Here is a 6,704-nt window from a genome sequence, read left to right as displayed (position 1 = left end):
TGTTCTCCTCCATCTTGCAGCTATAGAACTTGTTGGAGACATCATATCTCTCAACTCGGGCATTTGCTTGAAATATTAACTCCAATTATTGGAACATCTCATATGGTCCATGACATTCAAAACGTCTTTGAAGTCCCGATTCTAAGCCGTAAAGCATGGCACACTGAACTATTGAGTAGTCATCAGATCGAGCTTGCCAGACGTTCATAACATCAGCATCTGCTCCTGCAGCAGGCCTTTCACCTAGCGGTGATCAAGGACATAATTGTTCTGTGCAGTAATGAGGATAATCCTCAAGTTACGGACCCAGTCCATGTAGTTGCTACTATCATCTTTCAACTTAGCTTTCTCTAGGAACGCATTAAAATTCAAGGGAACGATAGCACGAGCCATTGATCTACAACATAGATATGCAAAAACTATCAGGACTAAGTTCATGATAAATTAAGTTCAATTAATCAAGTTACTTAAGAACTCCGACTTAGATAGACATCCCTCAAGTCATCTAAATGATACGTGATCCAAATCAACTAAACCATGTCCGATCATCATGTGAGATGGAGTAGTCATCAATGGTGAACATCTCTATGTTGATCATATCTACTATATGATTCACGTTCGACCTTTCGGTCTCCCGTGTTCCGAGGCCATGTCTGTACATGCCAGGCTCGTCAAGTTTAACCCGAGTATTCCGCATGTGCAAAACTGTCTTGCACCCGTTGTATGTGAACGTAGAGTCTATCACACCCGATCATCACGTGGTGTCTCAACACGACGAACTGTCACAACGGTGCATACTCAGGGAGAACACTTATACCTTGAAATTTAGTTAAGGGATCATCTTATAATGCTACCGCCGTACTAAGCAAAATAAGATGCATAAAAGATAAACATCACATGCAATCAAAATATGTGACATGATATGGCCATCATCATTTTGTGCTTTTGATCTCCATCTCCAAAGCATTGTCATGATCTCCATCGTCACCGGCTCGACACCTTGATCTCCATCATAGCGTCATGGTCGTCTCGCCAACTATCGCTTCTACAACTATCGCTAATGCATAGTGATAAAGTAAAGTAATTACATGGCGTTTGCATTTCATACAATAAAGAGACAACCATAAGGCTCCTGCCGGTTGCCAGTAACTTTTACAAAACATGATCATCTCCTACAATAACGTATATCACATCATGACTTGACCATATCACATCACAACATGCCCTGCAAAAAACAAGTTAGACGTCCTCTACTTTGTTGTTGCAAGTTTTACGTGGGTGCTACGGGCTTCTAGCAAGAACCGTTCTTACCTACGCATCAAAACCACAACAGTGATTTATCAAGTTTGCTATTTTAACCTTCAACAAGGACCGGCCGCAGTCAAATTCGATACAACTAAACTAGGAGAAACAGACACCCGCCAGCCACCTTTATGCAAAACTAGTTGCATGTCAGTCGGTGGAACCAGTCTCATGAACATGGTCATGTAAGGTTGGTCTGGGCCACTTCATCCAACAATACTGCCGAATCAAAATAAGACGTTGGTGGTAAGCAGTATGACTATCATCGCCCACAACTCTTTGTGTTCTACTCGTGCATATCATCTACGCATAGACATGGCTCGAATGGCACTGTTGGAAAACGTAACATGCAATGTCAAAAAAATTCCTACACCCACGCAAGATCTATCTAGGAGATGCATAGCAACGAGATGGGGAGAGCGTGTCTACGTACCCTCGTAGACCGAAAGCGGAAGCGTTTGAAAACGCGGTTGATGTAGTCGAACTTCTTCTAGCTCCGATCGATCAAGCACCGAACGTACGGCACCTCTGAGTTCTGCACACGTTCAGCGCGATGACGTCCCTCGCCTTCTTGATCCAGCAAGGTGTCGAGGAAGTAGATGAGTTCCGTCAGCACGATGGCGTGGTGACAGTGATGGTGATGTGATTCTCGTAGGGCTTCGCCTAAGCACCGCAAAACTATAACCGGGGTGTAAACTATGGAGGGGGGCCGCACACGGCTAACGATTGTTGTTATGTGTTCTAGGCGCCCCCTCCCCACGTATATATAGGTGGGAGGGGAGGGGAGCAGCAAGGGTGCGCCCCAAGTAGGAGGAATCCTACTTGGGGTCCTCCCCAATTCGGCCTCCCCTCTTCCATATTTGCCGGAAGGGGAAAAGGGAAGAGGAAGGAGAGAAGGAAAGGGGGTGAATCCCCTCTTTCCCTTCTCCAACGCGGCCTCCTTCCTTGGGGGGCGCCACCCCTTGTGGGCTGGTGTGCTCCCCTCCTATGGCCCATATGGCCCATATCTTTCCCCCGGGGGTTCCGATCACCACCTCGGTACTCCAATAACTACCCGATACATTCCGGTACACTTCCGGTGTCCGAATACTATCATCCTATATATCGATCTTTACCTCTCGACCATTTAGAGACTCCTCATCATGTCCATGATCTCATCAGGGACACTGAACAACATTCGGTCACCAAATCATATAACTCATATAATAATAAATCGTCATCGAACGTTAAGCGTGCGGACCCTACGGGTTCGAGAACTATGTAGACATGACCGAGACACTTCTCCGGTGAATAACCAATAGCGGAACCTGGATGCTCATATTGGTTCCTACATATTCTACGAAGATCTTTGTCGGTCAAACCGTTATGACAACATACGTCCCTTTGTCATCGGTATGTTACTTGCCCGAGATTTGATCGTCGATATCTTCATACCTATTTCAATCTCGTTACTGGCAAGTCTCTTTACTCGTTCCGTAATACATCATCCTGCAACTAACTCATTAGTCACTTTGCTTGCAAGGCTTCTTATGATGTGTATTACCGAGAGGGCCCAGAGATACCTCTCCGATACTCGGAGTGACAAATCCTAATCTCGATCTATGCCAACCCAACAAACACCTTCGGAGATACCTGTAGAGCATCTTTATAATCACCCAGTTATGTTGTGACGTTTGATAGCATACAAGGTATTCCTCCGGTATCCGGGAGTTGCATAATCTCATAGTCGAAGGAATATGTATTTGACATGAAGAAAGCAAGAGCAATAAAAATGAATGATCAATATGCTAAGCTAATGGATGGGTCATGTTCATCACATCATTCTCCTAATGATGTGATCCCATTATCAAATGATAACTCATGTCCATGGTTAGGAAACCTTAACCATCTTTGATCAACGAGCTAGTCAAGTAGAGGCTCACTAGGGACGAAGTGTTTGTCTATGTATTCACACATGTATTAAGGTTTCTGATCAATACAATTCTAGCATGAATAATAAACATTTATCATGATTAAGGAAATATAAAATAACAACTTTATTATTGCCTCTAGGGCATATTTCCTTCAATAGTATCATGTGTTAAAAAGCCCCTTCTTTTGCACAACCCTCATTTCAACGGATTTCGTCCTGAAAATCTACACACTTGTGCATTTATGCCTCCACATATATCCATATTTTTTCAAAAAAATTTGAAAATAAAACTATGAATCTTAGTGAATTTTGAAATTTTCAAAATCGGGCCTCCATGTAACACGGCCTCCAAAAGGGATTTTCGCATTACCTCTATAATTAGTTTTCCTGGGCATGCTTGTGTCCTCGATACATGGCTCTTCCACATGAGGTAGCATCAACATCATCTTGCCTTAGAAAGTACTCGTACAGGCCATTTCTATATACACTGCAACCTAGCTCATTTACTACCGAACTAACAGAGTAGGTTTACTGGAAATGTTTGCACATCCAACACTCCTTGTGTGTCCAGTCTTGTCATGGTTCAACATGATCACCTATGGGGCCATTGGCCCCTTGTGGTTCGGCAAGGGGGAAGGACACGTTGCAAAAAGAGCGGAGGCTATAGAGTCGCACGGCAATGATGACGCGAGTAGTTTTTTACCCAGGTTCGGGTCGCCGCGAGGCGTAAAACCCTACTCCTGCTTTGGTGGATTGTATGGAGGACCGTAACAAACGCGTAGCGCTCAAGCCCGGCAAGGCCGCCTCGGGGTGAGCAGCTACGCGCGTATGAGTGTACAAGGGTTTGAATCCTTTCTAAGGTTGCCTCGGCCCTACTTTTATAGGTCAAGGGGTTACCACAATGGCAAAACAGTCATTATCCAGTGATTAGATAGCCCCAGTGTTATCATACCTAACTCTGTAGATAGGACAAGGTGCATTAAATGCACCCTTAGTGTCACATCACGAATGTAGCCCGGCAAGCCTTGCCACGCCATTCAACCACCTTTCTGTCTGCCTGCGTGACACGTCCTTGGACGGGTGTCACTTAGGGGTGATTTTCCTTAGAAATGGAAACCATGTGCCAAATGGCAGCCATTTAACCACTTGGGGGCTCGACACCGCACAGATAAGTGACTTGCGTTGCTGTGACGTGGAGGGGTGGAGCCTTGGCGGGGCTGCAGGCCATCGGCGCCCCGTCAACCCTTGCCGGGGAGATCCTGGGACTTGCCCTTGGGGTGACCTCGACCCGACCAGGCTCGCCCACCCGGCGAGGGAGGTTTTTCCCTTAGTGATACTTTGTTCCTTCGGCTTGTCTTGGTCTTCTTGATCCGCCCTTTGATTTCTCAAAGAGCTATCTCTCCAATTTGGTCTTATCTTGTCGCAGCAACCTTGCCCTTGAGCCTGTGTACAGTCTGGGCAACGTACACCAGGGTTTGTTGCACCGACAGGAGCCCCAGGGCCTGGCCCGAACATGCTACCGGGCGTCGCCAGGGTAGGCCCTATCAGGTACACAGGCAGAGGGCTTGTGGTAGCTTATTCCTTGAGATTTTCCTTACTTCTTCATTAACCTGTGCTGGAGTCAGTTTCCTGTCTTTCCCCACGTCGTGCACGATGTTTTGTGGGAGTTTTGAGCCATGATCTATGGGCTACCCACGTCCCATGTTCACGGAGCGATAACTGTCGTTCCACTAACTTCCCCGCTTCTAGCGTTTCCGCCACGTGTGCTGCATTTATTGCGCAGGGTCGGTGGCGGATTCAGAGGGCACGGAAATGTGTGCCATGGCAGAAAGCCAGGCGCCACGGATTGGCGCAGAGAGTCGGTCTTGATTCCACGAGCTGTTGATAGCGCGGAGGGGTCGGATTGGCAGAGCGGGGCGGTTGCCCCTGGGTGAGGAACCAGCCCCCGGCCTTGTTTGCCTATAAATAGGGGACGTGGGCGAGGTGTTAGTTCACACCTATCTCTTCCTCCTTCCTTCTGGTATTGTTTCCCCATCATGGTGAGGGGGAGAGGGCGTAGTGGCACTTTAGTAGTGGCGACGAGGGCTTCTGCTCGACAGCGCCTCCCTCCTCCTGTTGGGGACACGGGAGCGTAGCCCGCCGTGAGGGGAGGCGGGAGAGGATTGGGCCGTGGTCGTCGCAGCGCTCGGGGTTGGGGAGGACAAGCCGGTGCTCTGATTGCACCTCCTCCGGCTGTCCAGGACCCGAATGAAGGCCACGTTGGGGACCAGCCACTAGAGTTCATCGTCAAGCTGCGAGGGCCCCCGCGCAGCCATCTTCGACTATCTACCCCATTCGCAGCAATCGCAGCATGCGGGTGGACGTGGAGTTCCCTGCCCCTCACGTCATGCTTCTCCGACGTGGTTGGAAGACTTTTGCACGTGCCCATAGCCTGGCGGCTGGGCACATCCTCCATTTCAAGCTAATGGATGCCACCCTGCTCTCCGTCAAAGTCTTCGGACGCTCGGGTGCTCGCTTACGGTGCTGCGCGGAGAGCTCGACTGATGACGAAAGCTCCTCTTCGAGTGATAGCGACAAGGAGGACAGTGACGGCGATTATGACAGAGTCGATGGGGAGGACGACGACTCTGACTCCGGCTGAACACCAATCGCACCGTCACCATCAGCCGGCGGCACCACCATCCACACCCGCATCTCCTCCCCGGCAAGACAATTTGCCGGGGTGTTGGGTGCGGGTGGTGCCTTTCGCCCCCTCCAGCAGTCTTCCAGCTGGACCCCAGCGGGGTTCCTCGTGGGCTCCGGCTTCGTTCGCCCTGCCGCGTCCTGCTGGCCCTGGTGGTGGTGGCCAGGGCGTCGCCTAGTCGCTCTCCTCATCCATCACGTCTGCGCCCTCCCGATCTTGTCAGGCTCCGCCATATGGGACCTGACGAGGTCAGGTTGGGCTTCTGCCCAGGCATTCCTTTTGCCCTCTTCGCCTCCCACTGTAGTTCCTAGGAGGAGAGGGACAAGAAGGGATTACGGGGCACTTATCTTTTTTCAGTCTAAAATATGTAGGCACTTGCCAAACTTTAGTTTTGAATATGTAATCTTCTTTATCCATGTTTGCGTTCTGTAAGATCTGTACTTGTTTGTCTGCATATTAATGAAAAAGGACAAGCCTTGCCGGGTACTTGTGCATGTATCACATCCATGCAGAGGTGGAATGCCTCTATACATTTAAGTAAACAAGTTTTCTTCGGCAAGCTATCCTACCGGTGCCTTCCGTTTTTTGCCACGGGGCTAGGTTTTCCGGGCTCAAAATTATGGAAAGGGACCAGCCCCCTATCGAACCTTCTCCGTCAAAGGTCACTACAACCACCTTGATTGAAGGAACGTTTGAGTCAAAGGATGGGAGCACCCATGCTTCGAAGGTGATGAGGTTTCTATATGCACAAGTGTTACCCTTACAGAACATGTATGGATAATAAGGAACTTATATGTTTGGCTTGTC

This window comes from Aegilops tauschii, chromosome 4 (assembly GCF_002575655.3).
Source record: "Aegilops tauschii subsp. strangulata cultivar AL8/78 chromosome 4, Aet v6.0, whole genome shotgun sequence".
Classification (NCBI taxonomy): Eukaryota; Viridiplantae; Streptophyta; class Magnoliopsida; order Poales; family Poaceae; genus Aegilops; species Aegilops tauschii.
The sequence above is the reverse complement of the archived record's forward strand: the minus strand, read 5'-3'. Positions refer to the sequence as shown.